Below are 18,422 nucleotides of genomic sequence, written 5' to 3'. Positions count from 1 at the left end.
TTTTTCTCAGCACTGAATGCTCAAAGTATTTGTAACAAAATCCCCAACCTCCATGCCTGGCTTCTCTTTAACCAACCAAACATCCTGTCCATCTCTGAAACATGGCTGAAACCCTCCATAAAAGACTCTGAAATAATACCCCCCCCAACTACAGTATCATTAGAAAAGACAGAACCCATAAAAAGGTGGTGGAGTCGCTCTCCTCTACTCTTCCTCCCATTTAGTTACTCCATATACTAAATCTATTCCCCAATTCACTAATGCTGAATTAATTATGGCCCTATGTCAGCTAAATAAACATAAATACATATATATAGCCTCCCTCTATATCCCTCCTGGTGACAATGTCCCTATCCTCAAATATATCCTCTCTTGGTTCTCCACCAACATAACCAATGCAGACTATAATCCTAGGTGACGTAAATATTAACTGGACAACTATTCAATTGCCCACAAACTTCCTGAACATAAACCTCTACAACTTCTATTAGCTGATCAACAGCATAACCACACCTACCAAGGACTACTCCTCTGGCAGCACCCTTGACTGGATTCTGGTCTCTCACCCTCATTATATATCCAGTAGTGGTACCCTCCCTGACTCCCTTAGTGATCACTTTCCCACTTTTGCTCATCGTCACTCCTCCTCCTTACAACTGTCTCATACCTATATCTCCACATAATCCCTAAAAAACTTTAACCCCTACACCTTCTCTAACACACTAAAACATTTCAACTGGAACCCTCTAAAAACTCTCCCCCTAGAAAATGCCATCACCTTCTTTAACACGACATTTATAAACCTTTTAGATATCTTTGGCCCATTGAAAACAAAAATAATTAAAAGTAACACCGTCCCTTGGTTAAGCAAAGATACCTTAGCTGTCATGCGTCTATGAGACATAGCCTTAAAATGTCACCATAAAAATAAAACTCCAGTCACCCTAAATGAATACAAATTACTTTGTAACAGAGTTAAAAAATGTATTACTTCAGACCGTAAATCCTACTTCTCCACACTCCAAAATAACCATAAGACAAACTCAAAAACATTCTGGGATGGTATCACCTCCCTCTTTAACGCAGGTAGAAAGAAAAACCCTTGCCCCAATCCTAATGCCTCTGACATGGATTTAGCCTCCTAATTTAACTCTTTCTTCATTGACTCCATAACCAAACTAACATCATCCTTCACAAATAATCCTACATCCTCACCTCTAACATCCCCTATCTCATCCTCCTCAAGCACCTCCACCTCCCAACTTCCTCCCTCCTCTGTGAAACCCATCCCCATATCAACTATAAAAAACTCCTTCAGAACTTAAAACCATGCTCCAATGCCCCTGATAATATTCTTTCCTACTTTCTAAAGACAGCTGCAGAAGCCATTGCCTTCCCCATCTGCATTCTTATAAACAGTCAATCCAAGAAGGCCATGTACCTCAACTTTGGAAAAAGGCCTTTATTATTCCCCTTTACAAAGGGGGCAACAACAATAATATCCCTAATTTCTGACCTATCACCATCTTATCCCCATTTCTCAACTTCTTGAAAAGTGTATCCACCTACAACTCTTACCCTATCTCACATTCAACCACCTGTTAACTCCCACACAACATGGATTCAGGCCTGGTCACAGCACCACTACCGCCCTCCGCTCCTTCCTCGAAACTGTGAACAAAGCCTGCAACTCTGGCTGTACTGTGTCTACCCTCCTTCTAGACCTTTCTAAGACCTTCAATACCATCTCTCACAACCTTCTCCTAACTAAACTCTCTAAATCTTTCTCCCTCCTATATCAACTAGTTTACCAGTTACAACTCTAACAGTCAACAAGCAGTCAAATGGAAAAAAGCCATCTCCCCATTCCTCAGCACTCCCACTGGTGTACCCCAGGGTTCCATATTAGGTCTCCTACTGTTCAATATTTTCATTAATGACTTCAACTACTCCATCCCTAATGCAAAAAGTATCCAATACGCCAACAATTCAACAATTATCTGTTCTGCCACCTCCACCTTCACTCTCATAAAATTAACCCAAGATGCCTTCTCCTCCACTGAACAATGGATGTTAGATAACCACCTGGCACTCAATGCATCAAAAACCAAACTTATGATATTCACCCCTTCTAAAACCACGATCATTGACAAAAACTCATTCTCCATCACCCGTCAGAATAATACACCCCTCGAAATAGTATCCAACGCAACACTGCTAGGAGTACTCATTGACAATCAGCTTAAGTTTGATACCCACCTAAAAACAAATATAAAAAAAAAACACACCAGAAACTTGGTATGATCTACCACCACAATCTCTACCTCACTCTCTCTACCAGACTTGTTCTCTCTACCACATATCTCATCCCTTCTCTCCTTTATGGTACCCCACTCCTAACTAACCTACAATCTTCTCTTAAGACAAAACTTTCTTCCTGTTACAACAAAATCTCCAGGTTCGCCACTGGCTATAGATCCTCCACCCATCACTGTACTGCCCTTCATAAACTAAATTAGCTATAGTTGCCCAATTATCTTACCTACATTCAACTCACCCATCCTCACAAACTCATCTTCAGTCCCTCTCTTTGCCCCTCCCTTGCCTCAACCTTTAAAATGCACCTACCCCATAGACTCCTAAAAAACAATACCCAGAATCTGATTGAATTGCATAAGCTTGCCCGTCCACCAGGCAAACTTCTACTGTCCTTCTTATTAGCACATCTCTGGAACTCCCTGCCACCTCACATCTGTACCACTAGCAGCCTCTCTACCTTTAAAATCTTGCTTCACTCACACCTAACATCCCTCTGGGAATGTTCTTGTTCCCATCCTACATAAATTCCCCAGCAACTCATCTTATTTCTTACCCTCTCTCCCTCGCTCCTTTCCCCTACTCTAAACTATCTACCTCCCCACTTCCTTCTTTACTCTCTTCTTCCCCAAACTCATCTCTCCCTTATCTCATGTATCCTATATATCCCTTCCCCCCTACTGTTATATTTCCTCAATAGGAACATACATATTTGTAAATATCTACTTATAGCTGTAATAGATTTAACTTCTGGTTTTTGTAATGGTAGGAACTATATATTTGTAAATATCTACTTATGGTTTCTATAATTTCTGTTTTTGCATTTTACTAAACTGTACCATCAAATACTATGTTTTTACTTGTACTTTTGTTGTACTATATTAATAATAACTTGTTATTATATACATTGTCTCTGTGGAACTTTTCTCCCCAGAACTCCATTGAAAATGGGCTCTTCTGACCCAATGGACCACCCTGGTAAACAAACTTCAAATAAATAAATTAATTAATTAATTAATTAATAAATATCATTCCTCTCCCACAAACATCTCCCTATCACCCACCATACAACTCCATAGAAATCTAACTTTCACATTTCCAGTTATTCCCTCTATAAGAAAAAAGCATGACACCTTTAACCCTATTCTCTTTGCAATAATCATGCTTCCCTAACTTTCATTTTTAACTCCTAACTTATCATGACCCTCCCTCCCCTCCAACTCTAGATGCACAATGACTCTTTCTCTCTCTTGAAGGATTATTTACCCTCCAGCATTCAACTTAGCTATCCTTTACACCAGTTCCTTCTCCAAGATCCATCACAGCTGCCCACCAAGAGTTAGAGACTTGGCTAGGTCCCCAAGAATTCCTTATACACCCCAAAAGTGAGTGATCCAGCCTCCTGTTAGCTATTCATACAACTACATCTGCCAGACTCTCACTCTCCCACCTGCATCTGCCCTTAACCATGTCCTAATCACGTCCCCTCACGAGTCTCATTCTCCATTATTCCATCTCTGCACAGCTGTTCCAGTCATAATCATTTACTTTTTCCTTCAAAGAATAACCCTTGATCCACCAAGAACTACAGTTGATTTAGTTTCCCTATTAACCTACTCCTTGGTATGCCCCAAATGTTATGCTGCAGAATTATACTAACTCACCAATAGTAATCTCAGCTTTTCTGATATACTGAACACCACTTTCAGTGAAAAGCAAACAAGGTTAGTTTTGCAGAGGGCAAGCTTTTCTGTTCTCCTTCTAGGGAGAGAAGCATCAAACCCATGCCGCTTTATTTGTAATAACTCCATCGTCACAAAACAGTGGACTAAAGATCGACCTCAATGATTACCATAACTGGTTTCAGTCGTTTCATATTTCATTCATAGCACCAGTACTCAATAAGACTGCTGATGGCAGATCAGCTGACTCCATGCCATACTTTGCCCACATACAATAAGAAAGCATTTAAGAAATAATATTATCCCTACAACCTTAACCCAAGCTCCTTCATGGTATACCTAAAAGATATAGCAATAACCATTATAAGGTCTTCCTATTCAGCATAGAATTTACATACATATCCTCAGCCTTGCCAACAAAGCACAACTATGCAATTCCCTTCACAAGCATTCTTAAATTATCTAAAAAGCTCCCACAAGAAACATAAGATGTTCACATAGTAACAACTAATAAGATAAGGCTAAATATACAGCTGCAAAATAAATGCAATCCTAGTTCACCCAGCTCCCTTCAATAAAATAAAACATAATGTAGGGACCCACTTAAGCTTTTATCCATATTTTATAACAAGTGTGCACAAGTGTATACACACACACACACACACACACACACACACACACACACACCAATACACACACACCAATACACACACACACACACACACACACACACACACACACACACACACACACACACACACACACACACACACACACACACACACACACACACACACACACACACCAAACTATATTAAGCAATCTTTCTTACTCCCAAGACAGCCAAGTTCACACACAATTGCTATAACCCCCCCTAACATATATCCAAATATAAACAGCACTTCTACCTTTCTATGTAAAATACACTATATACAAGAAATGTAATAGAAACAAAGTCATATCACTAGATACAGAACAGCAAGAAAAGGGAAAAAAGCATTGATTGTTCTGGAAAGTCCACAGTCTTGAAATGTGTAACCTTTTGTCACCTAATAAGGCCAGTGTCCATACTTTATGGTGTGCAATGCTAATCTTACATTGACCACATGTTTCTGGTATCCCACAGGTTTCCCTGTAATAACAAAGACTTCCCTACAATAACAGTCCTTCCATTCTAACCTCCACCCTCTTTCTTTTCTGCCCAGTAATCACTTTTATGTAATCAATCTTCCACCAACTTTTTCAACTTCAGCAACCATCTTTACCAACTATCTCATGAACATCAAAATCTCAAAATAAATGAAAGCAAGAAACACAAAAGTTAAAATGTCAACTTAAGATAAAAATTAAACACTTCAGCTCACATCCTCGGTTTTCTGTCAACAACAAGAGTAATAAGTCCATTCTGATGTCATTAACCATCACAGCATGTTATGTATCCATTTATAGAGAGGTCTGGTGTCATGACTACACCCTTTTTCCTCATGCAATCCCCTTTCTAATTGGGACATACTGTCTGCAAGAATATTCTACATCCTCCAGGATGTGCAAGCATAGTTGGTCCTGCTCTTTTGTTCCAGTGGGATATATTTTATATCTCCTCCTGCCCTGTCAAGGACTTGGAACTCCCACCAGCCACATTTCTGTACCCCTCCTCTGTCCTTGCAACTTTAGCTGCTGGCTCCATTCCAATTTGTGCAACTGTGCACCTGTAAAAGTACATTAATAGTCATGTGACTACCTACAATTGCCTTTGTCACTACTGGGCATTGCACATTCTTCCACTCTGGACTTCCCTTGCCATATACCATTCAGGAAACATGCAGTCACTTCATTTCTTCATAACTTTTGTTTGCATACAATAAGTTGAATCCTACCATAATATTTGTAATCTCACAGAGCATTCCAGAGAGGCCATCATCCCCTCTTTCCTCAAATTCCAACTACCTGGAAATAGTTAAATATATTGTTGACAAACTGACTAAGAAAAGTACTGTCTAATTTTCTCTTTATACCCAGTCAACATTAGACCTCTCTTCTAGCTGCCTCACCAAGCCAATCATTCTTATAGTGCAAAGATATGACATTTGAGTTTAAGCTGTGTAACCCTGTAAGACTGCATTCTTGTCTGACAAATTCTGTTTACTCTTTCAGTGTATCAGTCCAGTCTTTGCTTTCCACCTGTAGGTTTTAATAAACAACTTTCAGTGGAAGAACTGTCAACTGTCCTCCTACTCCTTTCATGAGGCCTACAAGGCTTAAATTTATGGTAGTAGCTCAAGTGGATGTAAAACTTCCCACAGTACCTTTCAAAAAGAGTAGGGAACTAGTAATATAACTATTGTCTCAGCTTTCCCCTGAAAATGGTCTACAAGCCTAGTGGAGTAAGCTGGTCAAAAATGGATGGATGGATAAATAAATAATTAAAATTAAAATAAATAATGCAGGGAAGGTGAATCTGCAGAGAAGAAAGGGCAATAAAGTGGTGACAGGTGGTAACAATGAACTTAGTGCTTCAAAATAAACAAATGCATACATATATTAAATTAAGTTAAACTAAATAAGCAAATAGTGGAAAAGGCAGCAAGGACAGTTTACTTCACTTCATTTATCAGATATTAACAGAACTAATCAGTGGCCTAAGGTCATGGTTATGACAAAAGAGGCTAGATCCCCAAGCACCATGAAATTATTTATTTTATTACATGGGAAAGGAGGAATCAAAGGGTAATCAGTGTGAAGTAAAACAATATTTAGTAATTTTATGTGCACGAAGATGGCAGTTGTTACAAACCTGAGCATTATATTCACCATTCAGTTTTATTTTGACTATAATGCAGTTATGCTTCAGGTAACATGTTCTTATCTGTGCATTGTGTACTTTAGATGCACGAGGAGGAGTCATTCAGAAATTCTCTCTTTGCCATTTAAAAGTAGGAAAATAAAATAAAAACTGCCTTTTGTAGTTGTCAAGACTTTGGTTTCAGTGTTATAAAGGGTACCTATAACTCATTTTTGCACACTATAAATCAGCAATAAAATTAACAGAGTCTACAAATCTGACTTATTCGACAATAAGCAAATGACTAACACATCATATTCTGAATTGCAGACAGAGAGTTAAATTCCAAACCAAGTTGTTAATAGGTAGTTAATTCAAAATGAAACACTCTTAGCTCAATAAGCAATTAATAATAATACATAAAGAGAAAGCTCGTCTTAGGTAAAGATAAAGAAAAAGAACAAGACCTTAAATCCTAGGTCACAGCTCACCTCTGTCTCTATAGTATGGAGATGTATGCCCTTCATCTTGCTTTTATCATTCCTCAGTATTTGCATAATTAAATGTATTGTGATGATCATATTAAAAAAATCTGAGACTCACTAGTATTAACAACAGTCAATATAACTGTTTTCTTGCCAAGTAGAATAATTATACTATGGAGGTTTATAATCTTCCGAAAATTATCCGTTTTTTTGCATACCCCAGATTAAACCTGGCAACCAATACTTTATGATTTGCATGTTTCCTGTGGCTTAACAGCAAAGCCTGGAAGTCCATTTCTATGAAATAAGTGATCTGCACCCCACTGAAGGTGTGACATTTAATATTTACTTGAATGGTCAATAAACAACACAGACAATGTGGCTATGCCTCCAGATTCCGTGATGTCTTTGCTTAAACCTCTTTGTAGAAGGAAGTCAACAACATGACCTACTTCCAGTAGCTAAGCATAGTATATGCAAAAATATATAAACTTCATGTGGTCCAGCTCCCTCTTTCTATTTCTAAGATACACCTATTTGATATGTATTCAGTGGGAGAGCATGTGTTACATTACCATGATCAATTAAATTATCACTAACTTTACAATAAACATATCACTGGCTTTGTACATTGAAATCAGATCTTGTGGCTACATTCAAAACACATTTCTACATGGGCATTTGGTTCACTTTCATTACACATTTCAATAAATGTAATTTTTAGTCCTTGGTATTGTGGTCTACTCTCAAGCTGTCCTTTTCCTTGGCTGTTTTTTTTTAAATGTTCTCCCAGATCTGGAATATTCAATGTGACTGTTCATTCTGGGAATTTGCTCTTCTTTCTGGGTCAGTTATTGACATTCTTTTCCAGGAAACACAACTTGAGGGGCACCTCTCTCTCTATAATTCCTGGTTATCCCAATCTCAAACGTTTCTATTTTTATGACAATGTTGGTTGCTCATCTTCCTGTACCCTGATGTATTTCTTATACAGTTACATACAATTCTTCCTATAGAGCTTCCTATCTTGCCCACAAATTACATAAGATTTTAAGTCTAATTCATTTTTAGATTTAAAGCTTCCCATTGTTTTTGTATTTTTATTTTTATCTCCACCTTTCTCTCCTTTTGAACTACAGGCAGGAGACTACAATTTCATGTGATTCTTTTACAACATTTCCTTTACATTGTATAGATTTAAAGGTAAGTGTAACAGCAGAAGTAGGCAATTTGTTTTTCAACCTTCTGTTCATTAACAATTGAGTTAGTAAGACTGAGTCCTTGCAGTGGAGTAGTCTTCTATTCCACAACCTGCGGGATGACAAATGTCATAGTGGACAATACTGCTCTTTCTCATAAGACCCATTATTGTTATGATAGCACTCTTCACATGTCCTTTAAATTGGGAATAGTGTAGACTGGCTGTTAAATATCTAAATTTCTGCAAGCACACCAATCTGAATTCTTGACTTCTACATTCTTGTGAGATATGACAACATTGGGTCGGCCCTGTTTTGAGAATACAGATTCATATGCACTAATTACTCTTGTACTTATTATATTTATCAGTTTGATTACTGCACAATATTTGCAAATATTCAGCAAATACAAGACACATGGTTTCTCTGAAACAGAACATATTTACACCTACTCAGCTCCATGGATGGATGATTTGATATTGGGCATGCTGTGACTTCTTGCACTGAGTTATTGTATTGTGATGAATTCATATGGCATAACTCTGTACTACTTACTTTATTTATGTCAACATTTCTGACCATTACAGCACATCTCTTGCTCTTTCTTTGAACTTTTCTATTCCCATATATGATTCATGTATTCTCTCATGCATTTGTTCTTTCAACTGATAGCCAGCTATTAATTTGCCAGTTAATTATGCCTAGGACCCAATTTATTTTTTCCAGAGAGAAAGAAACAAAAAAAAACTAAATTTATTTCCTTACTAGAGTTGTCTGCTTAGGGAATTTCATTATAGCTTCATTCAGTGACTACATAACTACCTGTATAACTAAGCCAGTGTCAGAGCATCTCTGAAATTATTATACCCTTTCTTCTACCATTACTAATCATGACACTACCCAATACCCTGGGTGGGAGGTTGGCATAATGGTTACGGTGTTTGGCTTACAAACACAAGGTGCAGGGTTTGACTCTCACATGGAGTGACTGGCTAGGTTTAAAAATCTCCCACAAGGGCAGGTAGCCTAGTACTAATCTATGAATCTAAGAATTTCTAGTTTGTCCCCTAACGATTATTTTTGGATCTGTGGTAAATGTGCTGTACTCATCTGCTATTTGCAGTTTCCTGTCTGGCCTGGAGTTTATCTCTATATAATACACCTATTTATTACATAATATTCTTTATATTGTCAAGGTGACAACAACTTTCTGAATATGCTTTACAATGGTTTTGGGACTGTTTCCCCTGCACTGGAATAAGATCAATGTATTTCAGACATGCCATCTTATTTGCAGTTATCTAACTTAATAAGATATTAATTTAATTTTAGTAGCTGCTTCAGTCTCTTGTAATGTCCTTCTTATATCTTGCCCTATGCAGCAGATAATTGTTTATGCTTGAAACACATGCTAAACCTTCACTCTTCTTTGTGGTACATCTAGTGTTGGTAAAATATCAAACAGAAGTCTAAGGAATTTGTGCTTTCCCAATGGTGTATTAAATTAGTAATATTTGGAGTGTTTTTCATAAAGCTTAGTTTAACAGAATACATCATTTGCATCTAGATCCGATAAGAACCTAGCATTTGACTTCAGTGAGACCAGTGCCTCATCCATAAGCAATGTAACAATGCAAGTATGAATCTTGACTTGCTTTACAATGGTAGCTATACTAGCCATCTTTTCAGTTGGTTCTAGTTGGTTCTCAATGGTACCTAAACTTTTCATTCTCTTCAAGTTCTCTTCAGTTCTTCTCATGAAAACTACTGGTACTTTCCTTGTGGCATACATCACAGACACAACATTAGGATTTGTTTGCATACAGTGCATTCATGGCAAACTTCCTAAGTTTATAAATAATTTATCATAGTATAACAGATATCTTTTCTCTGGATCACTGCAATATTCAAGAGTTTTCTCCAATTGTACAACTTTTTGCATGTACACAATAACACATTGTATCTTGTCTGTCTTTGCTTTCACTGTGAATTTGTTATACCGTTCCTAGCACCTCATAAACCACACAATCTAGAATAGTAAGTACATTATTTTCTTCATGTGTTTCAGTTTCAATAATTTTATTATTATTTCAATATTCCCATACTAATAGCTTTTGACCATTGGAATTACTTGGTGGTCTGACACATTCTGTACCTGATAGCTCAGATACTGCAAATATATCTTTACACATAATATTACCCTCTGCATCTGTGTCAAATTTAAATTCAGCATTTTCCTTTTTAATTCTCAGGATTTCTTGCCAACAGTTTGACTTGCAATTCTTGTCTCGATGTTTCTGATACATTTTTAGACTTCTAAGAAATCTTTTCACATTAATAGTGCCAACAAAAAACTAGTGTTTATGTTTCATTTAAAGAAAACAGGGATGTTTTAAACATACCTATCTTTCCTTTTACACATCTTTAAAAACAATTCTTTCTACCCACATTTCCATTCTAAAAACTGATTCAATACAAAGTAATTCTTCTCATGCTTATAGCCCCATCTAGTAGAGAAGGCCTGAGTAATAGCTATGCCTTCTTTCTTGTGCATTGCATGTACTATTTTTCAGTATATTACTACTACTATTATGCAGTCTCACTCTGTGTCTTATTTCTGCCTTTTTATTCTACTCACATTTATTTTATTTATATCTGTTTACCAGGTAGTGCGCTGCTGTTAGTGGACCATTTGCAGTCACAACCCAGGTAAATAACATCACATAACAAATGAACAAAACATATCTACATATAGAAGGATATGCTTTAAAACATGCACATATTTACAAAAACAAAAATCTGCTACAGCATTTAGTTCAAGAAGCAGTTTACAAAATTAAAGCATGGATGGAAAAGTTAAACTATGCTTAACAGAGCTTTCTGGATAAGATGTAGCCATAATGACTGAGATAGCTTATTCTACAGGGAGTACATATCATTATATAGAGAGGTATAAAGATATTAGAAGAGGCAAGTAAGAATAGTTGCAGTAAAGGATACCATGGTGAGAAGACTGAGAGAGAGGCATGTACAGCAAAGAGGAGTGGAAAGGGGAGACGTGTGATAGATAGAAAGAAAAGGAGGAGGTGGGATGAATGACAGGCAGTAAGTGGCGAGATGACAAGATGAGATAAGGAAGGATGAATAGGGGTAAAGGGGTGTGAAAAAGTTGCAGTTTTCATGTAACATGACATAATGCATTGCACACTTCAGTTAATTCCTTCGAGTAGTTACAGTTTCAGTTAGTCTGCACCCACACATAGTTCTTGATAATGTCCTATCTGCTTTGCTAAGCAGCCTGCCCCATATTTGATTATTTCAAGTATCACAAAATACGTTATCTCTTATTACTGTGTCATGCAGCTCACGTTTTATTTATGTTTAAGTTTAATTCTTTAAATCAGTCACATAAGCATCTATAGTCTCTGCAGGACCTTTGAAGTGATTAAATGGCAAGTTATTTTGGGTCATTTGAATGACCTGCACTGGTGGATAAAATGATTTAATTGGGGTACTATGGATGCAGAGGCCAACAATAAGAAGGTAGGAGTAAGTAGATAGTACCAGTCACTTATCCTGAGGAAAGAATGAAGCTTGACTAACTGCATGACTGACTCCTAGTAGAGACTGGAGACCCATCATGCAGCAATTGGGTTAAGACATCCACACCCAATAAATTGCACTCTACCCTACAGTTGTGAGTAGAAAAGAAATATGTGTTTACCACAAGGGCAGCACCATGGGAGCTTCCAAATGTCAGGTTACTGTTGGGACAGGTATGTAAGCCATGAAAATAACTAGCTACTATCTATGGGTAACTGTATTACATCTCTTGATGGCTCTCAGTCCAAAACTGGTAACACAAACGTGAGGTACCAGTAGGCAAATTCTAGTATAGAATATGAATCTCCAAACAGGATGATAAGGGGTGAAGTAGGGTGCGAGTGACTGGTGCACAAGAATGAAGGGTAACAGGAGGGCCAATGCCTGACAGGGAATGTCAGAAAAAGGCACATTCTTTCCAGGCTCAAAATTACCCCAGAGCTTTTCTCTTAGCATCACAATGACTCCATAATGCCTCTCTTACTGCTGCTATTCTGAATTTCTCTGATTTCTAAAAGGTAAAAGTGTTTTAAAATGTCATGACTTTTCCTAGTAACATGAAAAAATGTGGCATAGTGTGCCTTTCATGATTCTTAGTTATTAATACTTGCAAATGATGAATACATCTAATTTCTGGATCCAAAGCTTCCAGTTGCCAAAATGTGTTTTCGTGTCTATTTCTGACGGTTAGACCAGGCCATTTTTCTAACTTCAAATTTCACTGCAGTAACCCTAAACATATCAACACTAAGAAATACATATTTTTGGCATCTAGAAATTTATTTCTTCATGTTTGACACCATGCAGAATTGGAATGTTCATCATGATGCTCACAAACTACACAGACACTGTGGGTGTGCATTCAGCTTCATGAGGCATGAACTTCCCTGCGGCTGGGCATTAGCATATTTAAAGTAAAACAGTCTATATATTATAGAAGGGACCATATTAATTGATAATTAATTGCATCAGTTTGCTTTCAGACTGAAAGATTTTCATGTCATTACAGTAATTACTAACAGAAAGAGATTTTCAGCTGCTGAAACTCACTACAAACAAAAGGAATAAATATATAAACACATATATGCAGAGGCACTCATATGTAATCTACATAAACCTCCAAGAAAACCTAAAAGCATCTCTCAGTAGCCCCATGCACACTCAAAAAAGACAGCACCTCACACAACATTGCCACACTTCCAAGCCCATAAAGCAACACACAACATGACCAAGCATTCTAGTTATTAGGGATTCCATTGTAAGACTTACTGATGTCCCCCTTACCAGGATAAACATGGATGAGATCACCATGAGCTGTTTGTCTGGAGCCAGGATCCACCAGATCATTCAAGCACTTAGGTCTGTAAACCACAAGTACCAGTATGACACAGTCACAGACGATGTGGGTGTAAATGACCTAAGAAGTACCTCACTGGACTAAATGAAGAGTGAATCTTGCCTTAGGTAGCATCCCATATTTACCAATGATGATGCCACAGTACCAGCAAGAAATGATTGACTTCAACAATTGGCTTAGTTTCTGGTGTCACAACAAGGGGATCTAATATCTGTCAATTTGGGGAGAGATGATCAACAAACCACTATGCTTTGCCAGATATAATTTGTAATGTCACCAGTTGGCTTCTGGAAACTGGCAAAAACTTTATCTAGCCCCATAGTGCTTTTTTTAGGCCATGCCAAGTTGTTAAATCCCCCAACATAACAAAAATCACTCACGACCACCTAATGGCACTATTGCTGCACTCTAGGAGTTAAAATAAAAAACTGAGCTCCTGGAAGCACTCTTCACCCTGGAAAATGCAGACAAATGTGCAGTCACAGAAACATGGTTCAGAACTATGGAGAGCACCTTGGCTATCAAAGGCTACAATGCCTTTCATACATTTTGATCCCCCTCAGGTCAGGATAAAACAAAGGGAAGAGGTGTCTCCATGTTCATAAAGGACAAGTACACCACTAGACTGGTCCAGCTACATGACTTGCTTGAGCTACTCCATGCTCAGCTAACCATACCCACTATCATATCCTTGCTAGCTACAGATCTCTTAACATGAGTCTGGAAAACCACTCCTCCTACCTAAACCTACTAGAATCTCTTAACATTCAGCAAAACACCATACTTATGGATGACTTTAACCACCCCTCCATAAACTGGGAGACTTATAAAACCCATTATTTACTTACTAAGAGGTATTTGGACCTTGTCAATGCAAAAACCCTGGAACAACTATTTAGCTCCTCAACTAGAGGTACAAATGCCCTAGACCTGGTTATCACAAACATGGGGGATGATGCTCACTCCCACGCATTAACTCCTGCCTAGTAAGATCTGACCACAAAGGGATCTCATTCTGTATTAAAACTAGCCTAAAACCCCCATCAAGCTTCAAACCTGTTAAGAACTTGCTAAAGCCAATTACCTCAAACTAAGTGACAGCTTATTAAACTTTCAATCAGCTCCGAACCTGGATGACATTGAGGCCTACTCTGGGCTGTACACAAAAGCACTGTACCACCAGATTAATATCTGCATAGAGGAGGCAATACTTGTCTGAGTCAAATCTATGATTACTGGCAAAAATAAACCACCCTGGTGGACCCCTAGCATAAATAGGCTGTTCAACAAAAGGAAACAAATCCTCTCCAGAGACAAGAAGGAACAGAAAAAGCAATGCAACAAAACACTCAGCAGTGTAAACAAACTAATTAGAGAGATGGCTAAATCCGTCAAAGAAAAAAACAGGCAAAGATAGCCTACCAGGTAAAAGACAACCATAAGGCTTTTTTTAAATTATGTTTGCAACCTCAGTGGAAATGCTCGGCAGTGACGAGTTAATCATGAATGGCAACACTTACACCCATCCTGAAACTATTATCGAAAATAAAACAAAAGTGGCTCTCCATGACTAAATCCGGCAACACTTTAATACAAAATAATAAAAACAGTAAGCGCTTTCACGTTCTAAAAACGTTTCTTCAGACTTCAACAAACACATATCCTGAAAACATTTATATAACAGTCACCATCCCTTTCATCCAATCACTTTAACCAATTCATCAAACAATTAGAATGGAGCAATTAATTAACTAATATAATACTCAAATATACCATCACTAGTGAACATCAGATAAAACAACCAAGAAACTCTGTATAGGACTCCACTCAATCTTCATTCCATTTTAAAAACGCCAATATAAAATGAACCTTAGCCATGATAAACAATACATAAAATAATCTGTGAATAATTATAAAAATATAGATACACAAATACATAAATATCTTATAAATTATTGTTTAAAACTCTATAAAGATACCTACAACAATGTATATGTATATACACAGGTATCTATATATGTATGCGTGTGTCATTACAATAATCATTCCGATGTCTCTCCCTAAAATCTGAAAAATGGTCTAAAAAACTTTTCTAAAATAACACACAACTTATTGTAATATACAGGCAGTATATATCTGCCTATAAAAATAAAAATAAAAATTGATATAGTATGACAAATGTACACGTGTATATATTTTTTATATTTTTTTTTATATTTTTTTTAAATATGTGTATAAAAACTTATGTACTTAATTAATGTTTATATGGTTTTGCTAACAAGAATGGTCAGAGTGAGATCTTCTCATTCAAACCATGCTCTCTATGTGCCTGTAATCGTATTATCCATTTATTTTCTCACTAAAAATATACAAAGCGCAAGACACATGTCTTTCGTGAACTGACTAAAGGCCCTATCCTTTTACTCCATCTCATATTGTTTATTGAGAAGTGACTTATGCTTGACCTACAAAGCATTCTCTGGACCAGCCCTGATGAAAATTTAACATATTCACAAGACAAACTATATGAGGGCTACGCATTCCATTGACCTGAACCTTATTTGTGACTAAAACAGAACTTACTGGAGAGACAAATTCATATCCCAAAAAGTACCTTGTCTATGGAATAAACTTCCCATCTTCATAAAACAAAGCCTGTCCCTCACTCTTTTCAAAAAGAATTTGGATAAATGGAAGGGAAATGTAAATTCACTCCTGGGGTACTGCCCATGACCTTTATGGATAGAGGCAGTCTGTACAACATCCAAAAACCCACTACCCCAATACTAACCCATCACCTATCTGGGGAATTAAGATATAATACTGTCATAACCTGGGCATTATTGGCTAGACTTGTAAAGGCTCTTGCACCATTAGCCTAGTAATTACCTCTGAAACTATGAACCTATGAATCACAAGCAGAGTTATGTGTTAACTCCAGTCTTCTGGTCTGGTGATGACTATTATAGTGAAAATCAAAACATCCTTCTAACTGACTTGATTTCACTGGATTTCCTTCTATCGTGCATTTTCATAGGTGGCTGTTTAACAAAACAGTCCTGATACTGCAGCATAATCTCACTTTTTCACATAACTCTAAACATTCAGCTTGTGGCACTGCATATTGTGGGATCTGTGAAAGATGTAAAACCAAAAAGACTGGAACTCAAAATCTTGAAATAATACCAAATACATATGAAAGCAGATATAAAACACAATCTTTGTACACCAGAAGATAATAAGCAATGTTTTCCAATTTAAAAAATGTATAATTTCAGGGTGGTGCTATCTTAAATTTTGAATATGTATTTATTTGTGTGGTGGTGGTTTGTGTGTATTTTCATTTTTTAAGTAAACTTTGTGTTTAGTACTTGCTTTTATTTATAGGGTCTATATTATATAGCCAAAAACTTAAAATCTCGAGTGCTCACATGAGTGAATATGCAGGTACTTGAAATCACTATTGTGGGGGGCTGCGACCCCCCGCTAAATATATATTACAACTCCGAGATCGCACTACAGTGAGAAAAGGGCAAATATCCGATCTCCACTGTACTGCGATCCAAAATAATGATTATCAAATATCTGCACTGTCGTTCATGTGAGCGCTCGAGATTTTAAGTTTTCAGCGATCTAAAATAGACCCTATTTATTAAATTTGTATTATTTAAGGATTTTGAGTTTCAGTCTTTTCTAGCTTTCAGGATTTAGTATAAGCAATAGTCAACAATCCTTAGTCTTTTGATAGGGATCCCTAAGGTATATCGTTTTAGGACTATTATTTGGTATTTACTTCTTTAACTTCTGAAATCACCTACCATGGGATTCACAAAGCTTATTTTTCAATGCAGGTGCAGTGTAGCTGCTCCTGCACGGAATATGGCTGCAGAGTGATCCAGAAACATGCCTTTTTGATGTGCATGAGCGAGCTGACACTGTTCCTGCATGGAAACCCATGCAGGACACTAATTACCTAATTTGCTGGTGAAAACCATGCAAATTAGGTGAATTAGCAATCCAGGAAGCAGGCAGGTAACCATGCAGGAACAGTGTAAGCTGCAGAAATGTATTTGGCTACTAGCCAAATACATTTCTGCAAATATGAAAACGTAGCTATGACAGCTCCAATAAAAGCATGTACCCTAATCTGTAGGCATGCCAATGGCCAAATATATGGCCATTGGGATGTAAAACCTCTTACTTTTAATAAAAATAAAAGTTTATTTTATTGTGGCTGATCACGGCCGTTGAAGCACAGGACAGCACCGGGCAAATGGGATAGTGGAGAAAATAAAAAAAAAATTGTGAAAAGTCAATTTTAAGGGAAACCTGCATTTTGCCATTATACCATATGGCAAGCAGAATCAAAACAATAGCAGGGAACAGTCACTGCTAAGGAGGAAGGCTCTTGTGTAGTGCAGTAACTACAGACTAAGGCAGTGGGGTATGTTAATGAGGAGACTTAAACTGAATCACAAAATTCTTCTAAGTGTCACACTGCACCTAAGCGTGTAGGTGCACTAACAACATTGTGTAGCAGGAGGAGCAACTAGCATGAAAAGGGGGTGTGTCATGCTTGCTGTAAGCACATTGGAGCCCTGTTGACCGGGTTTGCGCTTAACTAAGCACAGCTAAGCGAGGGCATGTGTCTGAGTCTGTATAGTTTTATTCCATGAATTCAGGAGCATGTTCGCTCCCAGGGGAAGGCCATTTCTTGCTGTTTACACTAGCTAAATGGGTCTGCGTTGTGTGCTAGGGGTTAAACAGGAAGGATACAGGGTAAAAAAGGAAATAGTAGAACAAGGGAAATGCAGTACAAATCAGCAATATGGGATTCTGCGACTTACAATGGGCCATTGAAAGCACTCAATATTACAGCTGGCAGGAGGCTGCATAGCTGAAAATGGGAAGAGATGTAAAAAAAAAAAAAGAAAGGGCAACAGCACAATAAAGGAGAAATGAAGTAGAAATCACTAATATAGGACTCTTGTAACTCAC

Source organism: Protopterus annectens, chromosome 8.part1 (assembly GCF_019279795.1).
Source record: "Protopterus annectens isolate FY-2018-M chromosome 8.part1, PAN1.0, whole genome shotgun sequence".
Lineage (NCBI taxonomy): Eukaryota > Metazoa > Chordata > Ceratodontiformes > Protopteridae > Protopterus > Protopterus annectens.
Note: the sequence above shows the minus strand (reverse complement) of the source record.